The 14,411-nt window shown below is 39.2% G+C and overlaps 1 long non-coding RNA gene across 1 annotated transcript; it reads right to left on the bottom strand.

Moving 5' to 3' along the window:
* Positions 1-2,830: 2,830 nt before the first annotated feature.
* LOC142160489 (uncharacterized) lies at positions 2,831-10,168 on the bottom strand. The gene is made up of 3 exons (XR_012693239.1): positions 9,990-10,168; positions 3,494-3,570; positions 2,831-2,950 (listed from the first exon to the last, which is right to left on the bottom strand). It is a non-coding gene; the product is annotated as an uncharacterized LOC142160489 (long non-coding RNA).
* Positions 10,169-14,411: the final 4,243 nt, after the last annotated feature.

Raw genomic sequence — 14,411 nt, forward strand, 5'->3', positions numbered from 1 at the left:
ATGACTATGGGCCTGATTCATTAAGGAAAGATAATTAAAAAAAAATTGAATAAGTAGTCTCCTGGACAAAACCATGTTACAATGCAAGGGGTGCAAATTATTTTTTTTATTTTGCACATAAGTTAAATGCTGTCTGTTTTTCATGTAGCACACACATATCAACTTTAAATTTCAGTGTACAAATAAAGCTATCAAGTATTTGTGTGCTACATGAAAAAACAGTCAGTATTTAACTTATGTGCAAAACAGAATACTAATTTGCACCCCTTGCATTGTAACATGGTTTTGTCCAGGAGACTACTTACTCAATTTTTTCACTTAACTTCCCTTAATGAATCAGGCCCATATATTATTAAAAGTGAGAATCATTGAATAGCTGTTTTGTTTCTGTGTGTTTTTTTGTGACTTCATATTCCACATATATATTGGATGTTTCTTGCAGTATATTGTCTGGCAGAGCAGAGTGGACCTAGACCTGTAATCATTAACAGACGTATATTCAGATCTGCTGGTGGTGGAATAGAGACGTGTGTATGCCCGATCTGTTTACATTTTAAAAAAAACGCACATTATGTCCATTTTGCATTGGTTAATAAATCAGGTCCCAGTGTCCAGGAGGGCACGTGATTGCTACTTACATGAGAACCGGGTGCCTTTCTGGATCACTAAAGTTCCTTAGAAGCTTAGAGCAATATGATTGCATCCTAAGGGTGCACAGCCCCACTGAAAGGGTTAAAACCAATCCATGACGGTAGGTATATAACAGTCAACACAAATAAGCAACTTGTTATAAATTAATGGGTAGAGCTGTATTACATTTTACTGGTGTGGTCTTACCGGGGGGGATTTATATAAAGGAAATACGCACTCATCTCTTAATAAATAACATTGTGTTAGCTTTGGCTGGTGGACCGTTATTAAGGTTTTGCCAAGTGCGGCACTATTTCCTTAACACTTTAGTATTTCTACAGCCTAAATGCAGAACTTTTTATTTGGTATAGTGTACATTGAACTTCATTTGCCGCAAATCAGCCCACACGCCCAATTTGTCTAAATCATTTAGTAGAAAGAGATATCATGCACCGAAATAAGTGCCTGACATTTGTCAACAAGCGCTGAAACACTACTTTTAATTCCCTTTATTAAATCACTTTAACTAACTGTACATTGTTTTTCAACACTCTGTTCCTGCTCTGTCTGAACCTTTCATTAGCGTTCTATAGCTGGTTTTTGGTTCTCACACCCCTGCTGCCCCCTGCTCTTCTCATGTCTATACTCACTTACATGAGTGCATTCAGCCTGCTTTGTATATATGAGCATACTCCCTGCACACAGCTGTTCACTAGAAATGTCTGTGCACATAGCACAAATGTGATAGTGCCCCCAGGCACCATCATAATCACCACTGTTTGCTTCATACCTAGTCCGTATTCAGTAAGGCAAGGAGAGAATTGCAGATCTGTGCAATGCGGTCGCATACTGGGCCCCCCCCTGTACCTGCACACTCGTTCCCTCTTACAGATGCAGGCACCCAGGCTCATTCACTGCTCTCCAGTTCTTTGATATATTTACATGCACTAGATTGTCAACACAATGGACAAAATTCACAAAACAGGTATTATGATTTTCCAAGTTAATAATGGAGTTTTCAAGAATTCTTTCAAGAAAAAAACACTTCTGCCCACACTCTCCCTGGCATTACCCTCCTTACTATTCTATAGCAGAGCCTAGTAACTTTCTGGATAAGACTTTTCTAGATGGGAGGTCCCATAACTGTGTCATTTCTTTTGTTTTGTATTTAAGGCAATCATTATATTTTTTCAAACCTGTACTATCTCACTTTTATATATATATTTTTTAAAAAGATTATATTCCTATTCACTCTTATTAAAGGAAAACTAGTATCACTATAAAAAAGACATCCGCTAAATAATAAAGTTTTTGTTAGAAAATAAAAATAAATTTGTCTCTTCTTATTGCGGGTCTATTCAAAATTGAACATTTCTTGTTTCTTAAATGCTACAGAATTAAGAGGGTTTTTAACCCTTTTTTTTCTAAAAGGCAAAATTCTACCCATTAATGATTATTTACTAAAATTGCTCAAAGGTGCAAATTTGCACTAAACCATAAGAACCGCTCAGATGTCTCCTTTCATAGTCTAACAGTCGCTAGTTCAATTAAAGCTAATTGCTGATTCATTTGTATTACTTCACATTTGTTCAATATTTATATATTAGTTATAAACAATTTTTATATAGTGCTTACATATTATGCACATTGATCCCTTCCCCAGTGGAGCTTACAATCTATGTTCCCTACCACACGGACACAAACACTAGGGTTAATTTTGACAGGAGTTAATTAACCCATTAGTATTTCTTTGGACTGTGAGAGAAAACTGAAGCACCCAGAGGAAACCCACACAAACACAGGGAGAACATACAGACTCCCACACAGCCAATGGCCCTGGTGGCGATCAAACCCATGAGCGGGTTTGAAAAAGTGGGAATGTTGCCTATAGCAACCAATCAGATTCTAGCTGTCATTTTGTAGAAGGTACTAAATAAATGAAAGTTAGAATCTGATTGGTTGCTATAGGCAACATCCCCACTTTTTCAAACCCGCAGCTTAGTAAATCTAGCCTTTAGTCCTTATAATCCTTATTGCACTCTTTAACCTTTTTATGTTTTTATGTCCTTTACACTCATTCCACTCACTACTGTGTTTTGACCTCTCTGTACTTCATATTGCCTCATTTATTTTAAATGCTTAAATTTGTTCAAGGTCTTCATGGATTACATGTATGTACTATGCATTTCTATGCACTGTTAGCTAACCTGTCTGATTTGACTTCCTCTCATTGTAGCCTCTGCTTCTCCCATTTCTTCTAATACCTGCCTCCCGTGGAATGTTATTCAATCGTTGGCACATGTGATTTCTGTTTCCAGCTCTTGAGATGAAAGAAAAAAATGTGTGGAGTGATGTTCTGCAGCAGAGCACAGACAGCAATATTCTGCAAACTTTGGACACGTGGAGTAGTTGCAACTCCTGTATGAGTGACAGTGATTTCAAACAAAGCAGCTATGAAAGTGGAGCAGGTTAATTGGGAGGGCGTGGGCCTCGTGGAGCTCAGCCAATAGTGGCCTAGTGGTGGGAGCAGTTGATGGAGTGTGTCTGGTCTGTTACAGATGTTGCTGAGCTTCATTAAGTGGAATCTGGATCTACTGAAGAATGCAGCATTGTAAGATTGATTGTCCTACGTAAGCCGTTTCAATCTGATGGAGAGGTGGCAAAGTCACTTTCCAGAGTCACACTTTAATAAGTAATAACTAAGGCAAAACCTGTGATATTTTGAGACCTGGTGGCCTATTTATTTTCCGGCAATAAAGCTGAATTTTTTGTCCCCGTGATAAAAACGTATCACCACAATTTATACAAGAGATATCATCAGGACAGCTGAACGTTACTTAACTGCTCCTGTGGGCTAACTTACCCCTTCACCGTACCAGTCTCCGCTGGTATGCGCGTGCAGAAGCCAGATAGCCAGCTAGATTTTGGCTTTAACTTCCACTAAGAAAAAAAGAATAAAGTTTTGTTTAGATTAATTTAACCTATTACCATCCTGAGATGGCAATAACAAAGCAGGAATTGCGGCAGCCCTTACCATTGCCGTCTTCTATAGCAGTGCCATCGCCAGCTGTAACACTATGTTGTATTGGGTGAAGCGACAAAACTACCTATCGCTGGCGGAAATATAAGTTTTCGCTGCCAATTGGGCTTTTTTGCCCTTTAAGAAATCTGGCCCTTGATCTTGGTTTCTACAGGCTGAGGCAAGTACACCAGCTGAAATAAAATGAATAGACTATTCCTCCTTCTGTACATGGCAACCATATGGATACAACAGATTTAACCCTGGAGAAGCTGATTTGTTGTTTCTCCCATTGTTGATTGTTTAGGGTGGTTTCAGACCAGTTGTGGTAATTTAGATCTGTGACTAACCTTAAAGAGTCATGATGGGTAGTGAGTTAAGCTTTGGCTTATTAATCTTGTTGACGTGCTGGGCAGTATCCAGGCTCATGAGCATAGATACAGCAGAGCTATCGGTCCATATGGCCATGGCTGCTTTACACATTAAATATTCTACTCTCCGCGTCGCTGGTTTATAATCAGACCCACATGTCTTCCAAGGCTCCTGGCCCTGGCTTCCACATGGAAGAAAATAGTCAGCAATTTTAGGAAAGGAATGGTGGGCCCTCCTCCTTTTTTACTATGGTGTATTAATGTTGTACAGACTCAGAGGTAAATCTTATGCAATGTTACAGGGCAGTTTATTAAACAATAGGGGGATATATAATATATAACAAAAGTGTATGAAAGGGGTTTTTTTCTTACAATGTGGATATAAATAAAACAATAAAAATATATTTACACAGATATTCTATGGAGTAATAAGAGTTTTTTTTATGGATAAAAATAAGCAGAAATACAATGAAGTAACCTAACCCGCTCATAGATACAATTCAGCCTGTATAAAAAACTAATGTGCGTCGTCCAAACGCATTGGTAACCACCCGATAATGTCATCTCCAACATTATAACATAAATGCCTGTAAAAAAAGCTTTAACCTAAGATTCCATAGCTGTTGGGGAAAAATGAATGATATCCAAATGTATTCATTCCAGTAATTTCCTGCCTATACTTTTGCACTTATACTATTTTTCTTAACCTCTGAAGACCAGGTAAGTCTTTACTATTGCAACCCTTTGTAGGTCAGCCTCCAGTTCTTCCAACGCTGAACCTTTACATTTTCAATTTCCAACTCCTCACAATTTACCTTGCCATTATCTTCCCTTCCAATTTTAATCCCTTATTCTTTATATGGGAAGATGCCTTTGAAAATTAAGGCAGATCAAAATCAGGATCTTCTTGCACTGTCCAGAAAGCATCACATTTTCAAGGTTGAACAGAGACCCAGAAACCTCTATATAGCGTCTGATAATATCTGCATCTCGTGAAGCTCAGACACCACTACAGTCACATCATCCAGATAGGTAACTAGAGTCAGAGCCAAGCACCTGAGGACTAGCACCCCTCAAAGACCACATACTTGTATTAACCTCAGAAATGGGTCAATAGCAAAGTGAAAACAAGAGCGGACTTGGGATACCATACTTTGACAATGTTCCCCACAGATACTTATGATCTACTCTACCAAAAGGCTTTAGTCTGGTCTATACCAACAGTATACTTCCCACACCCAAGGGATTGACAGTCTGTTAATAATTCTGGGAACGAAAACACTAATCTAGAAAACAGTATTTTTGCCACAATTATCCTATCAACATTCAAGATGGTTATTGCCCTTTAACTCTTCATGTGGCTAGGCTCTCTAACTTTGGACACCAGAATCAACAATGACACCCTCATGGACTCAGACATCCAGCACTTTTCAAAGCAAGTTTTATACACATGCACCATAATTGGCACTAGGAAGTCTTTAAATGTCTTATTAAACCGTTATTCTCTCTGGTCCTGGTGCAAGCTATCAATAACCTCCTTAACCTCATCCACCAATAATTCTGCTGTCAAGGTCAGTATCAGGTTTAGGAGTTGCCTTCAAGAATTGGGCCATTATATCTTTAACCAAAACCTTTTCTGAAATAAGTCAGCATAGTATGATCTCGCCACTCCCAAAATACCCAAAACGAAACTCTTGTAAATGACCTTGGGAATCAATGAAACCTGCTATTAATTTCTCAGCCACACTCTCCTGTCAATTTTAAAAAAGATTTGGTGCCATTAGGGACCCATAATATTGCCATGATCAAGTATTTGTGTCTGCTATACTGATGCTACCTTATTTTTAGACTTCAGCCAGTCTATCTTTTGTCCTACGTCCCTCCCTTCTGTATAAAGTGACTCTAATTTTTTTATTAAGCTTTAGATACTGAACATACTTAGACTATCCCCTACTAACTCACAGTCTCTTTAAAAGAGAAAAGATATCCTCCTTAACATCCTCTCACCTATCTGCACTGTTTGATAGGAGCCATGGGCGCAATTGCTCCACCACAGTCCATATTAAGTTCCCACAGGGCAACTTCTGAGTCGCCACAATGGCTGCAAGCGATCACAAGATTGCACTGCAGGTATTGCGCGGAGTAGGCTTGGCAATGTAGCTCTTTTCTGACACAGAGACATAAATACTTGGAAACCATGCTTCAGGACAATCCATACTCATGGTCTGAAATAATCCAAAGGTCTGATACACAGGAATAAATCAGGAACAAGTGTAATGCTAGACACCAGTGAATAGGCACACAATAATCTGGCAACCTGGTGCTCAATGCGTGGGGTTGATATAGCGGCCGAGCCGCACCCCACGCCAATGATGACACCATCGTTGAGTTTACAAAAAGGCCTTCTGTGCGGGCAGGTGCTGCTGCAAGTATTGATTTGACTCAGCAATGCTGCCAGATGCCGGGTCCCAGAACCAGCCCTCCAGCCTCCCAGTCTGCAAGCCAAGTGTAGGAATGTACATAACAAGTAACTCATAGTAAGATGTTTGTAGTAGTTAGCCCTGATGGCAAACCTGACAGGTTTACTCTTGTACAGAGTTTTCATCAAACTGGCTGTAGTGTGTGACTGACAACCAACCTCTGCCTGGAATAATACTGACTGCTGTGTCTGCCACATGCCCTGAACCTTTTTTCAGGCAATTGCACAGTCCTTGCCGGATTTATACATTGTAATTTGCAATGGCCTTTTTTCGCTCTTTACTTTGTTTGTGGAAAATGTGTGTTGGTGTTTTATAAATAAAGTTCTCAAAACAACAAATGCATGCCATTAACCCCTAACCACTGTATGGTTCCATAATGTGTCTATGGAGAGGGCGAACAATGACATCCACAACAGTTAGGGAGGGCTTGGTTTCTGCCATCTCATTCAGAGAAATGTACTCCATCTGTATCAGATGCTGCCTGGCAAGTGTTAGCCTGGGGGATAGTCCAACATAGTGGCCCAGTGTGTCCCACCATCAGAGGATGAATGACCTAGCTACAGAAGGGAATGCCTAACACTAAACCACTTTCTTCAAACAACAATTTTATTAAAGACAAAGCCCATCGGCCCATGACTTCACAGCGCAGGGAATCGGCCGCATAGTAAATATACCCAAAGACTCATTTGCACTGCAAGCACACAATTTTGCACTTTCAGAAATGATCCTTTTGATGCTAGAAGGCACCAATATAATATAATGCGGAGATATCAGCTATTATGCTTTTTTGAGCAAGTTGTGCATACGATATAACATTAACAATATTTAAGAAAATATTTTTGGCAGATAATGTAATTATTTGATCCATGGCACAAGCCAGGGAACATGTAAAATCCCTGTTGTACATGCTGACTGCATGGTTTAACCAAGAAAATGTTCAGCGTCAGGACCAGCCAAACTCATCTGTAGGGGACCAAGGGGAAAGAGTGCCAGTGTAGAGGATCTTATGTTTGACATCCAGTGTATCAGGGACGGAAGGGCAAGTGCAGGATGACAATCTCTCTAGAAAGTATCTCTACATTCACTGTGGTTCTCATGCACCATGACGTAATGAGCTGGCCTTACAGCGCATGCACAGAAATATGGCGTAGTCTAAGCCTGTATGCAGACATTTCTGCCTGTTGGGCTGGCGTAGCCAGAGTACAGTAGGGACATTCCATGTACCTTACGTACCATGAAGAGGGAGAAGCAGCCGCAGAATATCAGCATCATTCTGCATCAGCATTTAAAACAAAATAAAGAAAAAAATGTGTCCCCTCCCAACAAAAAGTATGTCACTCCTCTACTCCAGAATATCCATCCCTTACAGTCCATGGTACTGTGGGTAAATAGCCTATGGGTGGCCCGATATCATGACACCCCCCTATCCCAGGATTCTCATCCCTCTACTCCAAAATATTCATCCCTCTACTCCAGAGTATTCATCCGTCCCATCCATCCAGCATGTCACATCTATACTCCAGAATGTTCACCCTTCTACTCCAATATGTTAAAATATTGTTCCCTCTACTCCCGTATGCAACCCCTTTAATTCAGATTGACAATCCATCTACTTCACAATATCCATTCCTCTACTGCTGAATGTCTTTCCTTCTACTCTTGAATATTTTTCTCTACTCCAGAATATTCATCCCTCTACTTAATTATGTTCATGTCTGCACTCCATATTGTTCACCCTTCTACTCCAAAATGTCAGTCCCTTTACTTCCAGAATAGTCATTCACTTATAGAAAATCTAGGATGTACTGTTGTTGTGTTATATATTGTGTATACCATGACCTTTCTATTAAAGTTTAGAGAATTTAGATTGTAAGCTCCACTGGGGCAAGTACTGATGCTGATAAGCATTCTCTGCATAGCACTGCATAATACGATTGTGCCGTATCCTATTTTATGCAGAATAACAAATGTATGTTTTAATTTGAAATAAAACATCAGTAATATTTCAATTGCATTTCTGCATATTGTTAAATAAAAAAAAAATTTGAAAATGAAAAAAAAATAAAAAATATATATATTTATAATTTATGTAATCTTTATTATATAATAAAGCGAACACAAATCTCTAAATTTGGCTTATGTTTGTTACATGGTATCCAAGTGTCAATTTTTTTCTAAACAATTGCAAGATAATAATATTTAACAAATGTACAACAATCTTTTTGATTAACATTATATTTGATGATTACATTTCTCACTTTGGTAAGTGCAATGGTAGAAGTTGGGTTGATGTGCGGCATTTTTAGTCGAACAGTAGAAGGTGGACTGATGTCAGTAGTACATCACACCTAAGTGATTGGGATAGCAGAAGTCATACTGCTCCCAACAGTACAACTCACCTTAAAGCTGACCAGACCTGTCACACAACCACACACTAAACGTATATCTGAACTGACAACATAACTAAACATATATTTGGTGTTTTGTGCCGCACGGTTAGCCATTTTCTAGGCATGTATATTCATGAGTACACTTACATGAGATTAGTGTCACTGAATCTTCAACCCACTCCAAGAGCTAATTCACAGAATGCTGAAGGCATGATTATAGAAAGCATACAGCAGAAAGGAAGGGGCATACTTTTATAGCATGTTTTTATTAAGAATGGTATGTGTGTTCAAACTGCATGACAGGTCTAATTTACTTGGTGGAAGAATAAAAGTCAACCAGACGTGAGGACTACATCTCACCTCACTGTGTACAAAAGTATATACAGGGCGGCAAACCAAAGCTGGCCAGGTGAGTGTAAATTAGTGTGCGATTATTTGGTGGCACTTCTTTTTGTTATACCATGCCACAAGGAACTGGCACTTTTTGTATGAATATTGTAGCTTGCTAACGGTGCATGGAGACAGGCCAGGAGAAAAGTAAAATAGACAGTATTAGTTTTATCATGTTGAGTAAACATTACTGTGTTCATACCATTAATACAGTATACTCCATCAGCCAGTATACTGTATGTGACATCCGCCAGTTCACACTATACAGTATTTTCCCATATTTAGGTGTACCCCATCTACCAAGAGTCCTGCATTTTGGTGGCTGAAAGGCACGCAGCTTTCTTCAATGTTTAGGAGGATCTAGGTGTTTTGGGTTGATCTGGGCATTGTTTATTATTTTATGTTTAATTATCTTAGGGGTTAAGGTTAAGGGACCTGATTCATTAAGGATCTTAACTTAAGAAACTTCTTATTTCAGTCTCCTGGACAAAACCATGTTACAATGCAAGGGGTGCAAATTAGTTTTCTGTTTTGCACATAAGTTAAATACTGACTGTATTTTCATGTAACACACAAATACTTTAAAGCTTATTTGTACACTGAAATTTAAAGTTAATATTTGTGTGCTACATGATAAAAACAAGTAAAAATAAGTTTATGACCTCTAGCACAAAGTGAGAAGAAAAATACACAATGTTTTACTATATACCATGATCTGCCTGGTGGTGTAGATCATCCTATGGACATGACCCTAAGGGCTGAAATAAATAATTGTGTCCTGGAGGCATGAGCTGCACACCCCCTTCACTAGCAAAGGACCTGGGACCTCCCTCCTATCTCCTGGCTTACAAGATGTCTTCCACCAACTGTCACACTGCTTCTCCACACAGGTTCTTATACTCTCCTACCAGCCTTGTTGCTAAGCAACCATCCTGCTTTGTCTCCTCTGGGTCCTAGTGCCGAGCCACACACTCAGCCACTGGGAGGCATCAATAACAACACCAGAGGGGGTGTTAAATATATATTTTCCTTTATTGTAGATTCCTCCTTGACTCATATAAGCTAATATTAATATGTGTTTAACGATGATGTGATCTGTGCGAAATGCGCAGGAATTAATGTAGTTTATGATGCGAGATTCACAGAGCTATCGATGGGCCTTGTGCGCAAGGACGCGTTTTGTACCAAATGGTGTGGTGAAAGTACTTCCAGACCTTTTCTTATGTAGAAGTAGGAAGAATATCAATGAAGTATTCCCATGTTTCAAAAAACTTTCCATCTGTTTGAAAATTTGAAGTGATACTTCTAGCCAATCCCAATAAAATATATGAAAAAGTTTCTCCTGAAACAGCGATAGGGATTGAGGCAGATTCTGGACCCACATTTGGAGCACATTTTCCTAGCAGCTGCAGATGTTACTTACAAAAACGTTTTGCTTCCTTTTCATGTTTTGGGGTCAGAGGAAGGCAATTGACTAATCTCCAAATCCTGGTCCAGAAAAGTTGGGTATTCCCATATGGAATGGATGGGATCCGCATCTGTCAGTCCAATTGTAAAGCAGCAATGTGGAGATAAGTAAGCCGTGTGGTAAATATTTAAAAACATTTCCATATATGTTGCCACCAGAAGGATTCTAATTGAATCCTCTAATGAGTGGAGTAAAATGTCTATAGAGGAAATTTGGAAACATTCCCTAGATTGTGTAATCTTCAATAATGATTTTTCATAATCAAATTTAACAAAAAAGTTATAAATCACCTTATATTTTGGGGGGTAACTAGTTAATAAAGTATCCAGGTGATTGCTCCAGCCAGATTGTGAAAGTACCCTTACTATGCCACTAGCATAATGTTGGGCCTGTAGAAAGGCTAGGCCGAATGGTGTAATAATTTCATGTCTCTCCGATCCTGTGTGAAGGTCAAGGGTTTCTAACTTGAACTATCTATAAGTTTTTCCTTTCCCCACAGAGTAAGGGGCAGGCTGCCACATCATCTTGAAAATTGGGGGGGTATATAGGCTATAAGTGTTTGTATCTAAATATATGCCAAACCTTTCTCATAGTCCTTAAAAAGGATCTGAAGAGCTTGTGTGGAACCTCCTGATCATGTAAGTGAAGTAAAGTGTACGTAAAAGGCAATTAAACTTTTTTCAGGCAAAACATTTTGTTCCAAAGATGTATTAGTGTATCTCTACCCTCTAAGCTATCTCAAGAGTGCTGTTTGATTATACAGCACAATATTAGGGACATTTATACCACCATTTGATTTAACTTGCTGTAGTCTAGGCTTCTTATTTTCACAAATAAAATTGCGGAATGGCGAGTTTATGCCTAAGATATATTTGCATGTTAAACATATTGGTAATGTTGAAGGGATAGAGCAATTTAGGAAATTAAATCATTACTCTCCCCATATAAGACAATCAGAGGATGAGCCTATCCCTCTCTATTCATATCTACTGTAGCCTTTGTAACATTTAGTTTGTACAAGTGAACACAGTTTTTTTAGCAATTGTATACCTAGATATGTAAAAGCATTGCTTGCCCACTTACCCATAGTATCTCTGGCCCAGTAGGGGTGTGTACAGCCTTTTCTCAATAGGAGCGCATTTGATTCACCAAAATTTACTGTAAATCCTGAGACCAAACTTCTCAATCCTTTCCAATTGTGGGCACAGTGACTCCTCTGGGTTAGATGTATATAAAATTATATCATCTTGTTCCCAATCTGCATGTCCTGCAACAAAGGCCAGTCCTGTAAAACTCATAACATAGGCTCAATTGCTATATTGAAGAGCATTGAAGACATGGGACCACACGGACGGGTGTCTCATGACATTTACACATTTTACCCCCAAGAAGTGGTGTGTCATAAAACTCTCATCTAGCCATAAAAGTATCCTCTTGCGGTCAAGTACTTCATATAAATATAGCGATGAGACCGCACCAAAGGCTTTGTGTGCATCTCACCTGCGGAGCATGTTAGTGGTTTTAGGGAGAGGTGACAATGATATCCCCGCTGCTATTGCTGTATGGGTAACATTTACTGAGTGCCAACCTACTGCAAAGCTTTCCTAGTGTTATGTAAGTGGCAAGGGGAGGATGGCCTAACGTCTTCTAGCCATAATGTTAGCTAGGATGTTGGAGTCTAGCATAACAAGAGTAATGGTATAAAGTGTTGTGCTTAGTTTGGGATCTTGGTCTAGTTTGGGAAAGCAAATATCTTTCCAGAAGTTGACCTACCTGTATATCTGTCTAAAAATGTCTCAGTTGGATAGGCACTCTAGCCGCTTGGCATGGCCTGATGAAGAGATCTGTGCTTGTCTCTATTTTCTCTATTGCAATGGAATCATAAACTATGGTGTCACCCTGCATTACTACTTTTGATTACTTCCCCCAAAAAGGATTTGGTTATACAAATGCTCTATGTTATCAACCAAATGCTCTATATTTGCTCTTAAAATAATGTTGGAAGTGCTTGGATTGGTGCAAATAGGAGGGGAACCTCCAAAAGCGGGTATTTGCCCCAGACAGAGGCATCCGGATTCTAAAAGAAATCTGAACATGATCTGATATTAATATATACAATATATTGGTTTCAAGAATTTCAACAATGCCCAGGAAGTAATCTATTCTCGAAAATATCTACAAATGAATCTAGAAAACTGGCCCGAACTGGGGGCCTAGAGTTGACTGGGACAGGTGACTTGTCCAATCTGGGGTCTTTATTCCCCCAATGAAGTAGCTTATACTTTTGCATTAACAATTGAAAGATCTGTTGAAAGAACTCTTGTGGGCCCACATTAGGAGTCTATTTTAGCAGTGTAAATCTGGTATCATGTATTTGAATTTCCTCTCCCCTTTGGAATGCAAGATTTCATGAGCAGGGCCCTCTCTCCTAGTGTTTTCTTTAAGTAATACCCCATTCATACTGCACCAAAAACCCGGGTTTTTGCAGAGGCACGCTGAAAAACCCGGGTCTTGGTGCAGTATGAATAGTCCAACCACAAAATCCCGGGCCTAAAATTCCGGGACTAAGACCCGGGATTTTGCGAGGGGTAATTCCCGTGTTGGACCCCGCTAGCCTGCAGTATGAATGGTGCAACCCGTGTAATTCCCGGGTCTCACCATTCATACTGTAAAAAAAAAAATTGTGAAGTAAAAAAAAAAGATTTTAATTAATAAAAAATACATAAGAAATGTTTACTTAACTTATTTTCAGCCAGCGGTGTCTCCGGTGCGTTGATGGCTGTCAGTGGGACCTCTGGGTACTAAAATGACGTCATTTCTAATGGACTAGAAATGACGTCATTTTAGTACCCAGAGGTCCCCCTGACAGCCGGCAACGCACCGGAGACACCGCTGGCTGAAAATAAGTTAAGTACACATTTGTTTTGTATTTTTTAGTAATTAAAATCTTTTTTTTCACTTTTTTTTTTCTAAAACCCGGGTCGGGCAGGTGCAGTATAAACCCGCCCGACCCGGGATTCTTCTTATCTATACTGCCCTGTGCCCCGGCAATATCCCGGGTTAACAACCCGGGATATTGCTGGGGCGGCAGTATGAAAGTGGTATAATTATAGACTAGGGGGTAAATGTATCAAGCTGAGAGCTTTCCGGCGGGTTTGAAAAACCAATCAGATTCTAGCTATGATTTATTTAGTACATTCTACAAAATGATAGCTAGAATCTGATTGGTTGCTATAGGCAACATCTCCACTTTTCAAACCCGCAGGAAAACTCTCAGCTTGATACATTTACCCCTCGATGTGTGACCAAATAGTACTAAAGTAAGATCTGAGTTTAGCCATGTTATGCCCTTATTATAAAAGTTAATAGAGACAATAGGCCTGATTTGTTAAGGAAAGTTAAACAAAAGTAAGTAAATAAGGCAAAACCATGTTGCATTACAGGGGAGGTAAATTTAAAATGTGATTGCAGATTTATATTTGGGGTAGTGCATGTTCTAGATCAACTTTAAATTTCAATGTACAAATAAGCTAGCAAGTATTTGTGTGCTACGTGAAAACACAGACAGTATTTTCCTTATGTGCAAAACAATAAATTAATTTGCACCCCTTGTATTGCAACATTTTTTAAACTTAAGAAAACTTACTCAATTTTTTGCTTAAC

The sequence above is a fragment of the Mixophyes fleayi genome, chromosome 6 (assembly GCF_038048845.1).
Source record: "Mixophyes fleayi isolate aMixFle1 chromosome 6, aMixFle1.hap1, whole genome shotgun sequence".
Lineage (NCBI taxonomy): Eukaryota > Metazoa > Chordata > Amphibia > Anura > Limnodynastidae > Mixophyes > Mixophyes fleayi.